The following is a 14,555-nucleotide window of genomic DNA, read 5'->3' as shown; positions in this document are numbered from 1 at the left end:
CCTCGTTTGCGCTGCAAACTACGATCTATATCGAATCATGCCCTGTGTTGCATGACCCTACAGAATGAGATGCACAGCCATGCGACAGTCAGGGGTTAATTAGTATATGATAAAAAAACATCTGCCAAACAGAATATCAAAATAAGATGTTATTATTTGAATATCATTGATCTGAGATCTTCAACAAAAAAACCTTGTTCTACACAGAATGTACATATGCAGTAGAACGTCTTTTGTATTTTTAAAGGGACCGTCTAGTCAAAATTAAACTGTCATGGTTTAGATAGGGCATGTAATCTTAAACAACTTTCCAATTCACTTAATCATCAAATTGGCTTTGTTCTTTTGGTATTCTTAGTTGAAAGCTAACCTAGGTAGGCTTATATGCTAATTTCTACGCTTTTGAAGGCCACCCCTTATCTAAATGCATTTGACAGTTTTTCACAGCTAGAGGGCATTACTTAATGTGTGCCATATAGAGAACATTGTGCTCACACCCTTGGAATTACTTATGGGAGGGCAGTGATTGGCTAAAATGCAAGTCTGTCAAAAGAGCTGAAATAAGTGGGCAGCAGAGGCTTAGCTACAAGGTAATCACTGAGGTAAAAAGTGTATTAATATAACCGTGATGGTTATGCAAGACTGAGTAATGAAGTGATTATCTACCTTTTAAAACAATAACAATTCTGGAGTAGACTGTCACTTTAAGTGATTTTTTTTTTTCACTGATGAGTCATTTGGGATTTTTGTAATACTGCATCACCCCTTTTGTCTAGCAAATGAGCATAGCATTATCAGTTGTACAATGTGACTATTATTAGCTTCCTTGTAGATAGCATTGTTCACTAGTTTACCATTTTTGGTGGGTCCTACTTCCCTGGAACAAGTTTGATATTAATTTTAAAGGGATTAACTTTGTTTTATAAAAAGCTAAACTAAAAAATTATAAACTAAAATTGTAAAATAAATTAAGAACTAAAATGATATAATATATATATTTTGTAAATCAAATAGGATCATTTTATTTATTGTGAAAAGGCATTGTATTGTCATGGTATTTAAAATGTAATATTTTTGTTTTTAATCATGATTTTCTACTATTCATTCACATGCATTTCACAATACTTGCAATACATTTTTTTTTTTTATTTAATATTTTGTTTTGCAATAAAAAGTAATATTTTTCAGGACAATTTATTACAGCTCTTTCATATGCTTGATTTACAATATCGTTTCCAACATCCCTTTAATAAAGGTATGGATCTAATACCTGCATTTTAGTATTACCTTTTAACAGGGATGTCATTATCCTGTTACCTGCATTGCACATCAAGCTCTCGTGCATGTATTTTCAGGGTTATTACCAGACCGAGTTTCACTACAGATTTAAACAGCATGGCACTTTCTACCTGATGACTTACTAGAGTTTAAATAAGACAACCACAGAAGAGTCGCTGTGACATTGCTACAAAAAGGCCAACAGCTCTGCATGGGATTTTAACCACTCTTATGTATTCATTTCAGAATGCCACAGGGGACATTTTGACGACCTTACATTGAGGTTAAGCTAAACTTTAAAACAATAGTAGTAAAAAAAAAGGATGAAAGAAAATGCACCGTGCCTGTTAGATTTTGTTTTGTTTAATGAACATTCTAATTATTCATGTTTTATTAATATAATACATACTGATACTGCTGTCCTATTATCATGTCAAATATGTTACATAATCGTTTTCTAAGAGCATTATACACATTCTGTTAAAGACATTCATAAAGGGTAATATTTATAACTTAAAAATAAAAAGTAAATACATTTAACAAGGAATGGGCAATAAAAAATTCCGAAACTTAAAGGGACATTGAACAGTCTGATTCATTGTTGTTATAAAAAAGCGCTAAGTTGTGCCTTAAACTTAATAGAAATAATTGCAATATGTATTATTATTCATCTATTTCAATGGCTTTATTCCTTACATTTGTACAGTGTCTTTTACTTCCTGTCATAGCCTTACAAGGAGGAGGGGCCTCTGCAGGAAGGTTTATCATGGCCTGATGTTATAAAACTTCTGGGCTGGCAATAGATTAGATAACTTGCTCATGCATAGATCATTCAGAATGTAACCTAAGTTTCAAAGATGTCAGCTCACATATCACACTGGGGTCATGGAAATCTGTTTCTTTTTAGCTTTAGTTTGATTTAACAAATTTGTTTTTACTGAAGGAGCCCTGTTTAATATTGACCATTAAATACAGTAGAACTGCATAATTAACAGGTGCATAAAAAAGACAATGCATAAAGCTTATTAATTTCAAATGAGTAGTAGATTGTTTTGCTTCTAACAAATTTAAACATTTCCTTTCCTTTCTGTCCTTTGCATCATTTTATAGCCAGCCACCAATCAGACTCATATATGTAAACATTGTAACCTCTTGCACAGGCTCAATAAGAGTTAGTGCCTCCGAACGTGTACACAAAAATACTGTGCATAATTTAATAATGGAAGTAAATTGTAAAGTTTTTTTATAGCATGTGCTAAATTGCATCTAAATTGTGAAAGTTTAATTTTAATGCCCCTTTAATAATAACATTATAGTCAACTAAATACAGTCTATAGTTATAGTTTTATAACTGCTAGTTAAAGTACTAGTATTTTGAGTTACTGTATAAAATGTTCCCAGTCATATGGCATATATAATTTAAAGGAAGACAACCTAATTCCAATAATGAAGTGTGTATTAGTTTATTTTTTAATGGCTTTATTTTTGTAAAAAAAAAACAAAAAAAAAAAAAAACACGGACCATGGAAGGGGGATGTTACATTTAATTTGTAATTTGTGGATTAAACATAGGCCAAATAGTCATAGTTTTAGAGCTATTATATTTATTATTTATCACTGTATGTTTGCATGGTTAACTGCCATTTTCCTGTATATACATGTGACATTCATAGAGTCAACCATTAACGTCAAAATTCTCTACTTTTAAATTAGAAGTCAAATGGTTCTCTAGGTCAAAAAGGGGCGAAAGGCTCAGAAGGAAGCGTTGGTGTGCAGCACTACAGCCGTGGGATCCCGCCACCTCAAGCTGCTTGGTAGTGATGTCGCGAACCTGAATTCAATAGGCAGACGAACTTTAAAACCTACAAGGACTCTTTCTGGCCACAATAGTGATGGAAAAGTTGTTTCAAGGGTACTAACACCTGGACTGTTGCATGCTGGAGGGGGATCCCTGGCAAAACTCCCATGGAAAATTACATAGTTGATGCAGAGTCTGCTTTTAAGCCATAATGGGTCTAAATCAACTAACATTCCCAAAGTGGCTGTCTCAAAACATCCCGGACAGAAGATAGATTGATAGTGATAGATAGGATAGATAGATATACATAGATTGATAGTTAGATAGAATTGATAGAAGAGAAATAGATAGATTTGTTAGATATATAATTACCCTAATAAATTCTAATAATCAAACATGCGTTCTTGGACCCAACTAGCTTGTGTCAATTAGTACTTTTCTTAGCACTTTAATCCCTGTCCCCCCCCCCATATCGGGGGAGTTCTATATGGCCTGCCAGATTACCCTGAAAAATTATAATAATAAGACATGTGGTCTGCTACCTATTTTAACGAGGTTGTGTTTTAAGTACTACCATTCTTAGCACTTTAATCTCTGTAACTCCCCCTATTTGGTGAGGTCTATACGGCCTGGATGATTACCCATACAAAATATAATAATAAGACATCTGCTCTTGGTCTGCGACCCATGGTAACTATGTTGTGTTAATTAGTAATGTCCTTTGCATTTTAATAGCTGTTACTCATACTCACCCTATCGGTGGAGGTCTATATGGCCTGCATGATTACCGTTACAAAATATAACAACCAAACATATGCTCTGGGACCCATGGTAAGTAGGTTATGTTAAGTAGTACTGTTCTTTGCATTTTCATACCTGTTACAACACCAAATGGTGGCAGGTCTATCTGGCCTTCATGATTAGCTGCACCCAAACCCAAAAAAAAGCCGAGTGGTCTTAGACTAACACCCATGGCTAACTCTGTTGTTTCAATTAGTACTATTCTTAGCAATTTCATCCCTGTTACGGGCGGTCTACATGGCCATCATGATTAGCCGAACAAAATACTACAATCCAACCTTTGCTCAGTCTTCATAGGCCCTTCATTGTCTGTATTTTGATAGTACAGTTCTTATTATTTTTATAGCTGATACAACACCGAATGTTATCAGCTCTATATGGCCTGCATGATTAGCTGCACCCAATACAAAAATAAATCCAAGCGGTCTTGGATTAACACCCATGGCTAACTCTGTTGTTTCAAGTAGTACTATTCTTAGCACTTTCATCTCATCATCCCTGTTACTTCCAGGACTCTCGGTGGTGGTGGTCTACATGGCCATCATGATTAGCCTAACCAAATACTACAATCCAACCTTGGCTCAGTCTTCCTAAGGCCCTTCATTGGCTGTATTTTGGTAGTACTGTTCTTATTACTACATGGTGGTCTACATGGCCATCATGATTAGCCTAACCAAATACTACAATCCAACCGTGGCTCAGTCTTCATAAGGCCCTTCATTGGCTGTATTTTGGTAGTACTGTTCTTATTAGTTTAATAGCTGATACGACACCGAATGTTGTCAGCTCTATATGGCCTGCATGAATAGCCGCACCCAAAGCCAAAAAAAACCCAAGCGGTTTTGCACTAACACCCATGGCTAACTCTGTTGTTTCAAGTTCTACTATTCTTAGCTCTTTCATCTCATCATCCCTGTTACTTCCAGGACTCTCGGTGGTGGTGGTCTACATGGCCATCAGGATTAGCCTAACCAAATACTACAATCCAACCTTGGCCCAGTCTTCCTAAGGCCCTTCATTGGCTGTATTTTGGTAGTACTGTTCTTATTAGTTTAATAGCTGATACGACACCGAATGTTTTCAGCTCTATATGGCCTGCATGAATAGCCGCACCCAAAGGCAAAAAAAAGCCAAGCGGTTTTGCACTAACACCCTTGGCTAACTCTGTTGTTTCAAGTTCTACTATTCTTAGCTCTTTCATCTCATCATCCCTGTTACTTCCAGGACTCTCGGTGGTGGTGGTCTACATGGCCATCAGGATTAGCCTAACCAAATACTACAATCCAACCTTGGCCCAGTCTTCCTAAGGCCCTTCATTGGCTGTATTTTGGTAGGACTGTTCTTATTAGTTTAATAGCTGATACGACACCGAATGTTTTCAGCTCTATATGGCCTGCATGAATAGCCGCACCCAAAGGCAAAAAAAAGCCAAGCGGTTTTGCACTAAAACCCATGGCTAACTCTGTTGTTTCAAGTTCTACTATTCTTAGCTCTTTCATCTCATCATCCCTGTTACTTCCAGGACTCTCGGTGGTGGTGGTCTACATGGCCATCATGATTAGCCTAACCAAATACTACAATCCAACCTTGGCTCAGTCTTCCTAAGGCCCTTCATTGGCTGTATTTTGGTAGTACTGTCATCCTTTTGAATAAAAGATTACAGTAAAGGCATTGATTTTAGAAACCCACAGATCATTATTTGCAACCGTGAATTTAGAAAAAAAAATTGATTACACACCCGTCACACTTATTTATGCTCAGGCCTTTTTAATACGAGGGTCCCGGAGCCTCAACCGAAACAACAGCATGAAAGAGGAGATATGTCATCATTTTGAATAAAAGATTACAGTAAAGGCATTGATTTTAGAAACCCACAGATCATTATTTGCAACCGTGAAATTAGAAAAAAACATTGATTACACAGCCGTGACACTTATTTATGCTCAGGCCATTTTAATACGAGGGTCCCGGAGCCTCAACCGAAACAACAGCATGAAAGAGGAGATATGTCATCCTTTTGAATAAAAGATTACAGTAAAGGCATTGATTTTAGAAACCCACAGATCATTATTTGCAACCGTGAAATTAGAAAAAAACATTGATTACACAGCCGTGACACTTATTTATGCTCAGGCCTTTTTAATACGAGGGTCCCGGAGCCTCAACCGAAACAACAGCATGAAAGAGGAGATATGTCATCCTTTTGAATAAAAGATTACAGGAAAGGCATTGATTTTAGAAACATACAAAGAGAGAAGCTCTCTACCAGGAACGAACAACAGCTCAGTGGCTTGTTCTATGGCGATTTACCACCCGGAAGCAGCCTCTTTTAGACCAGTGTGCTTTTCACAGAAGAAAACTTTCCTGAAGTATATCAGTCTGATCCCGCCAAGTAAGGTCAGTCCAGCCCCGAAATACCAGGCAATTCTCCTCTGAACAAGGAACATGACAACCCCAGACGATCGTTTCGGCCTCCTATGGGCCTCGTCAGTGAGGTGCAGCCACATTCCTCTAAGCACACTGGGCAAGGAGTCCACGTCTGGTTTCCCCCATCACCCATAGGGAGACTTCCCCAGGGTCATAATAATTTGCATACAAAGAGAGAAGCGCTCTACCAGGAACGAACAACAGCTCAGTGGCTTGTTCTATGGCGATTTACCACCCGGAAGCAGCCTCTTTTAGACCAGTGTGCTTTTCACAGAAGAAAACTTTCCTGAAGTATATCAGTCTGATCCCGCCAAGTAAGGTCAGTCCAGCCCCGAAATACCAGGCAATTCTCCTCTGAACAAGGAACATGACAACCCCAGACGATCGTTTCGGCCTCCTATGGGCCTCGTCAGTGAGGTGCAGCCACATTCCTCTAAGCACACTGGGCAAGGAGTCCACGTCTGGTTTCCCCCATCACCCATAGGGAGACTTCCCCAGGGTCATAATAATTTGCATACAAAGAGAGAAGCGCTCTACCAGGAACGAACAACAGCTCAGTGGCTTGTTCTATGGCGATTTTTGAATAAAAGATTACAGGAAAGGCATTGATTTTAGAAACCCACAGATCATTATTTGCAACCGTGAAATTAGAAAAAAACATTCATTAGACAGCCGTGACACTTATTTATGCTCAGGCCTTTTTAATACGAGGGTCCCGGAGCCTCAACCGAAACAACAGCATGAAAGAGGAGATATGTCATCCTTTTGAATAAAAGATTACAGGAAAGGCATTGATTTTAGAAACCCACAGATCATTATTTGCAACCGTGAAATTAGAAAAAAACATTCATTAGACAGCCGTGACACTTATTTATGCTCAGGCCTTTTTAATACGAGGGTCCCGGAGCCTCAACCGAAACAACAGCATGAAAGAGGAGATATGTCATCCTTTTGAATAAAAGATTACAGGAAAGGCATTGATTTTAGAAACCCACAGATCATTTATATGACCCGTGTAATAGAAAAAAACATTCATTAGACACCGGTTACACTTATTTATCCTCAGGCCTTGTTAATACGAGGGTCCCGGAGCCGCAACTGAAACAACAGCATGAAAGAGGACATATGTCAATCTTTTTGAATTATAGATTACAGGAAAGGCATTGATTTTAGAAACACTGAGATAATTACTTGCAACCGGGAAATAAAAAAAAAACATTGAACAGACACCCAGTACACTTTATTATCCATAGGCCTTTTCAGCAGAGGCTCCAGGACCCTCAACAAAAACAAGAGCAGGGAGCTGGGCATAGGAGTACAATGGAGTGTGACAATAATAATCTGAAGGTGAAGATTGCATAGTTGTGGCATTTTAATTTTGTTATAGTGGGAACTTAGTACTTGCAATGACCTTGCTCTGGTGAATCCATATCGCAAATGTGTTATTTAATGCACTGTTTGTCTATTTTTTTGAATATCAGCATTTGGTAAATGAAGCTCAATTTAAGGCTGGTGAGAAACTACCTTTCTTCTGGCTGTTTGCAAATGTTGTGGCTCTGGACAAACATGTGAATAAGGGGCCATCAGCCATATTCTGCACGCAACCCCTTTGATGATTGACGATAAACATGTGTCACCTGCAAGAAGAGCTCGTTACTTCTGTCTAAATCATCTTCCTGGTATGGACAGGCCACTGTTTCCCACAGCAAGTACGAATTTTGAAATACAAGATTGTCTTGAGTATGGTAGGAAACCAAAGTTTATTTAATTCTGTACTATCTATCACCACAAAAAATGAACTTCTTGAAGCAACAAAAATGCCAGCAATTTCATGTGCTTATGGATGACAAGGACGTCATGTCCTTTGGTGCACAGAGATGGAGACGATTTTTGCCCTCCCTGTACACTACCCAGATGTCTCAAACATCACCAGAAACACAATACAGCCACTCTTGTGAAGTTCCTGGAGTGTTCCGGTAGCCATCTCTTTGCGCTCCTAAAGGAATACTTTATCAGTGTTTTTGTATACATCCGACAACAGCTTCGGAGACTTTGGTGACGCACATGTTATTTACTGTTGTTCCAGCTGTGGCAATATCAATTGGCATGAAAAAGTTAAGATTTGTGGGTTGGGGAGCCTATAGTTGTTAAGGTAGGACGTGTGTTTGAGGAGCTCCAGGTCTTACAAGTTACTTCAGAGTTAGTTTTCAACCTTAATTTAATTTTCTTTTTGGGATTCATAGTCACACTTTCTGGGGCTATCCAAGAGGAGCCTGGTAAAAGCAGTAGTAGTCACCCCTTATATCAACGGGTACCGAGACCTGTTTTTTGCCTTTCCAATATTGCGCCGTACCCCAAACTAATCCAGAATGAAAAAAAAATAATTTAAATTTGGACTAGTGACGCACATTTTATGCACGCTGTGGCAATTGCAATTTGCAAAAAAAAATAATCTGCTAACAACAACCACTACCTACGACCACACCTGACTCCTGAAGTCATGCTTCAGTTATTAAGTCAAGTTAAATTAATTTTTTTTTCTTTATTATGTGCAGCAGAGGCTCCAGGACCCTCGACAAAACCAGCAGCAGGAAAGAGGACATATGGCATCCTTTTGAAAAAAAAATGATTATAGGAAAGGCATTGATTTCAGAAACACAGAGATCATTAGTTGCAAACGGTAAATCGAAAAAAACATTGATTAGACACCCAGTACACTTCTTTATCCTTAGGCCTTTTTAGCAGAGGCTCCAGGGCCCTCCACAAAACCAGCAGCTTGAAAGTGGACATATGGCATCCTTTAGAAAATTAGATTACAGGAAAGGCATTGATTTTAGAAACACAGAGATCATTAGTTGCAACCGTGAAATCACAAAAAACTTCGATTATACACCAAGTACACTTATTTATCCTTAGGCCTTTTTAGCAGAGGCTCCAGGACCCTCCACAAAACCAGCAGCATGAAAGAGGACATATGGCATCCTTTAGAAAATTAGATTACAGGAAAGGCATTGATTTTAGAAACACAGAGATCATTAGTTGCAACCGTGAAATCACAAAAAACTTTGATTATACACCAAGTACACTTATTTATCCTTAGGCCTTTTTAGCAGAGGCTCCAGGACCCTCCACAAAACCAGCAGCATGAAAGAGGACATATGGCATCCTTTAGAAAATTAGATTACAGGAAAGGCATTGATTTTAGAAACACAGAGAAATCTAAAAAAAAATAGATTATACACCCAGTACACTTCTTTATCCTTAGGCCTTTTTAGCAGAGGCTCCAGGGCCCTCCACAAAACCAGCAGCTTGAAAGTGGACATATGGCATCCTTTAGAAAATTAGATTACAGGAAAGGCATTGATTTTAGAAACACAGAGATCATTAGTTGCAACCGTGAAATCACAAAAAACTTCGATTATACACCAAGTACACTTATTTATCCTTAGGCCTTTTTAGCAGAGGCTCCAGGACCCTCCACAAAACCAGCAGCATGAAAGAGGACATATGGTATACTTTAGAAAATTAGATTACAGGAAAGGCATTGATTTTAGAAACACAGAGATCATTAGTTGCAATTGTGAAATCACAAAAAATTTCGATTATACACCAAGTACACTTATTTATCCTTAGGCCTTTTTAGCAGAGGCTCCAGGACCCTCCACAAAACCAGCAGCATGAAAGAGGACATATGGCATCCTTTAGAAAATTAGATTACAGGAAAGGCATTGATTTTAGAAACACAGAGAAATCTAAAAAAAAATAGATTATACACCCAGTACACTTATTTATCCTTAGGCCTTTTTAGAAGAGTGTCCCGGAGCCTCAACAGAAAGAACAGCATGAAAGAGGACATATGGCATCCTTTTGAAAAATAGATTACAGGAATTGATTTTAGAAAGACAGAAAAAATTTGTTACAAACCGGAAATCTAAAAAAACATTGAATAGACACCCAGTACACTTCTTTATCCTTCGGCCTTTTTAGCAGAGGCTCCAGGACACTCATCAAAACCAGCAGTAGGAAAGAGGACATATGGCATCCTTTGTGAAAAAAAAGATTATAGGAAAGGCATTGATTTTAGAAACCCGGGGATAATTTGTTGCAACCGTGAATTTGAATAAAAAAAATGGTTGGATGGACACCCAGTACAATTCTTTCTCCCTAGGCCTTTTTATAAGAGGGTCCAGGACCCTCAAACAAAACACCAGCAGGAAAGGGGACATATGGCATACTTTTTAACAATAGAGTAAGAGTACAGGAAAGGCATTGATTTTAGAAACCCATAGATAATTTTTTGCAAATGTAAATTTGAATCAAAAAAATGATTCAATGGACACCCAGTACACCACTTTCTCCTTAGGCCTTTTTATAAGAGGGTCCTGGACCCTCAAAAAAAACACCAGCAGGAAAGAGCACATATGGCATACTTTTGAAAATTAGATTACAGGAAAGGCATTGATTTTAGAAACACAGAGATCAGTTATATGACCCGGGAAATAGAAAAAAAACATTGATTGGACACCCAGTACACTTCTTTATCCTTAGTCCTTTTTATAAGAGTGTCCCGGAGCCTCAACAGAAAGAACAGCATGAAATAGGACATATGGCATCCTTTTGAAAAATAGATTACAGGAAAGGCATTGATTTTTGAAAGACAGAAAAAATTTGTTACAACCGTGAAATCTAAAAAAACATTGAATAGACACCCAGTACACTTCTTTATCCTTAGGCCTTTTTAGCAGAGGCTCCAGGACACTCAACAAAACCAGCAGTAGGAAAGAGGACATATGGCATCCTTTGTGAAAAAAAGATTATAGGAAAGGCATTGATTTTAGAAACCCGGGGATAATTTGTTGCAACCGTGAATTTTAATTAAAAAAAAATGATTGGATGGACACCCAGTACAATTCTTTATCCATAAGGCCTTTTTATAAGAGGGTCCAGGACCCTCAAACAAAAAACCAGCAGGAAAGAGGACATATGGCATACTTTTGAACAATAGAGTACAGGAAAGGCATAGATTTTAGAAACCCATAGAATTTTTTTTTAAAATGTAAATTTGAATTAAAAAAATGATTCGATGGACAGCCAGTACACCTCTTTCTCCTTAGGCCTTTTTATAAGAGGGTCCTGGACCCTCAAAAAAAAACACCAGCAGGAAAGAGGACGTATGGTATCCTTTTGAACAATAGAGTACAGGTACAGCATTGATTTTACAAACCCAGAGATCATTTTGTTCAATTGTTAAATAGAAAAATAAAAATGAGTGGCCAACCAGTAGACCTCTTTCTCCTTAGGCCTTTTTATAAGAGGGTCCTGGACACTCAAAAAAAACACCAGCAGGAAAGAGGACGTATGGCATCCTTTTGAACAATAGAGTACAGGTACGGCATTGATTTTACAAAACCAGAGATAATTTTGGTCAAATGAGAAATAGAAAATAAAAATGAGTGGACACCCAGTACACCTCTTTCACCTTAGGCCTTTTTATAAGAGTGTCCAGGACCCTCAAACAAAATACCAGCAGGAAAGAGAACATATGGCATACTTTGGAACAATAGAGTACTGGTACGGCATTGATTTGTGAAACCCACAGATAATTGTTTGTAAAAGTGAAATAGCACCAAAAACCATGCTTGGACTCCCACTCCAGGTTGTTCTCCTTCAGCTTTTTTATAAGAGGGTCCAGCACCCTCAACAGAAACAACTGCAGGAAACACCACCACATATGCCATCCTTTTGCACAAGCGAGTACAGGTATGGCATCCATTTTAGAAACCCAAAGATAATTGAGAGGAACCAGGAACATTTTTCTAAAAATTGGATGGGGCACCCATTACTACAGGTCGTTCTCCTTTAGCCTTTTTATATCATGGGCCACGACCCGCAACAGGCACAACAGCATGAAACACAACATATGCCACCTTTTTGCACAATAGAGTACAGGTATGTTATAGATGGAACACGGAGATAATTTAGAGCAACCAAGAGACGGATAAAGATGCTTGGTCGGTCCTACTCTTTCAAATTTGTTGCATTTTGCGTTCAATTGAATGGTACACCGGATATGAGTGGTGTGTAAAGTTGTACAATTCATAACAGTTTAATCATATCATCATCAGTAGTTTTTTATTCAAATGTATCGCCCAATGTCAGTCCCTTCGGGATCCAGCCCTCATTCATTTTTATAAAAGTGAGATAGTCAAGGCTTTTTTGACCTAGGCGACTTCTCTTCTCAGTGACAAAACCTCCTGCTGCACTAAAAGTCCTTTCGGACAGGACACTTGAAGCGGGGCAGGCCAGAAGTTCCATTGCAAATTGGGATAGCTCAGGCCACAAGTCCAGCCTGCACACCCAGTAGTCAAGGGGTCCATCGCTCCTGAGAGTGTCGAGATCCGCAGTTAAAGCTAGGTAGTCTGCTACCTGTCGGTTGAGTCTTTCTCTAAGGCTGGATCCCGAAAGGCTCTGATGGTGCATGGGAGTTAAAAAGGTACGCATGTCCTCCATCAACAAGACGTCAGGAAAGCGCCCGGTCCTTGCCGCCGTGGTCGTGGGAGGAGGAGGATTAATTTAATCTCTTCTCCTGTTACATTCCCGTGGTGCTGTGACATCACCCTTATACGCTGTGTAAAGCATAGTTTTTAATTTATTATGAAAATGCTCCATCCTTTCCGACTTGCGGGAATTTGGTAACATTTCAGGCACTTTATGCTTATACCGGGGGTCGAGGAGCGTGGACACCCAGTACAGGTCGTTCTCCTTCAGCTTTTTTATACGAGGGTCCCTCAACAGGCACGACAGCATGAAAGAACCCATTTGAACAAGGTTGGATGCTGAGCTAATCATGTCGCGTTCCTCCTCCTCACTGATCTCACTGATGGTATCTTCTTCCCCCCAGCCACGTACAACACCACGGGTACCAGAGAGGTGACAACAACGAGCACCCTGGGATGACTGTTGTGCTCGGTCTTCCTCCTCCTCATCCTCCCCAAAGCCACATTCCTCCTCTGACTCCTCTTCCTCACAATCCTCTTCCTGCGTTGCCGCAGGTCCAGCAAGCAATGCTGATTCGGCTGTTTGCGGGGGTGATGGACACCACAACTCTCCCGCTTCCTCTTCACGCTCATCTACTGCCTGATCCAGCACTCTTCGCAGGGCACGCTCCAGGAAGAAAACAAATGGTATGATGTCGCTGATGGTGCCTTCGGTGCGACTGACAAGGTTTGTCACCTCCTCAAAAGGACGCATAAGCCTACAGGCATTGCGCATGAGCGTCCAGTAATTTGGCAAAAATATCCCCAGCTCCCCAGATGCTGGCCTAGCACCCCGGTCATACAAATACTCATTAACAGCTTTTTCTTGTTGGAGCAGGCGGTCAAACATTAGGAGTGTTGAATTCCACCGTGTCGGGCTGTCGCAAATCAAGCGCCTCACTGGCAGGTTGTTTCGACGCTGGATATCAGACAAGTGCGCCATGGCCATGTAGGAACGCCTGAAATGGCCACACACCTTCCTGGCCTGCTTCAGGACGTCCTGTAAGCCTGGGTACTTATGGACAAATCGTTGTACAATCAGATTACACACATGTGCCATGCACGGCACATGTGTCAAGTTGCCCAATTTCAATGCCGCCACCAAATTACTTCCATTGTCAGAAACAACCTTGCCAATCTCCAGTTGGTGCGGAGTCAGCCACTGATCCACCTGTGCGTTCAGGGCGGTCAGGAGTGCTGGTGCGGTGTGACTCTCCACTTTCAGGCAAGTCAACCCCAAGACGGCGTGACACTGCCATACCCGGGATGTAGCATAGTACCTGGGGTGTGCTGGGGGGGTGCCATAGATGTGGAGCAAGATGCAGAAGTTGAAGAGGACTCAGCCGAGGAAGAGGTTATGGAAGAGGATGGAGTAGGAGGAGTAGAGGAGGTAGCAGCAGGCCTGCCTGCAAGTCGTGGCGGTGTCACCAACTCTTCTGCAGAGCCACGCATTCCATGCTTGTCAGAAGTCAGCAGGTTTACCCAATGTGCAGTGTAGGTGATATACCTGCCCTGACCATGCTTTGCAGACCAGCTATCCGTGGTCATATGGACCCTTGCCCTAACGCTGTGTGCCAGACATGCCATAACTTCCTTTCTCACAACAGAGTACAGGTTTGGGATTGCCTTTTATGAAAAGAAATTTCTGCCAGGTACCTTCCACTGCGGTGTCCCAATAGATACAAATTTTTTGAAAGCATCAGACTCCACCAGCT

The 14,555-nt window shown here is 40.0% G+C and overlaps 1 protein-coding gene across 3 annotated transcripts in view; it reads right to left on the bottom strand.

Moving 5' to 3' along the window:
- Positions 1–14,555, bottom strand: part of GALNT13 (polypeptide N-acetylgalactosaminyltransferase 13) — a 766,581-nt gene that overhangs the window by 87,202 nt on the left and 664,824 nt on the right. The gene's annotated exons all lie outside the window — the stretch shown is intronic.

Source organism: Bombina bombina, chromosome 1 (assembly GCF_027579735.1).
Source record: "Bombina bombina isolate aBomBom1 chromosome 1, aBomBom1.pri, whole genome shotgun sequence".
Lineage (NCBI taxonomy): Eukaryota > Metazoa > Chordata > Amphibia > Anura > Bombinatoridae > Bombina > Bombina bombina.
This window is presented reverse-complemented; position numbering and strand designations above follow the sequence as displayed.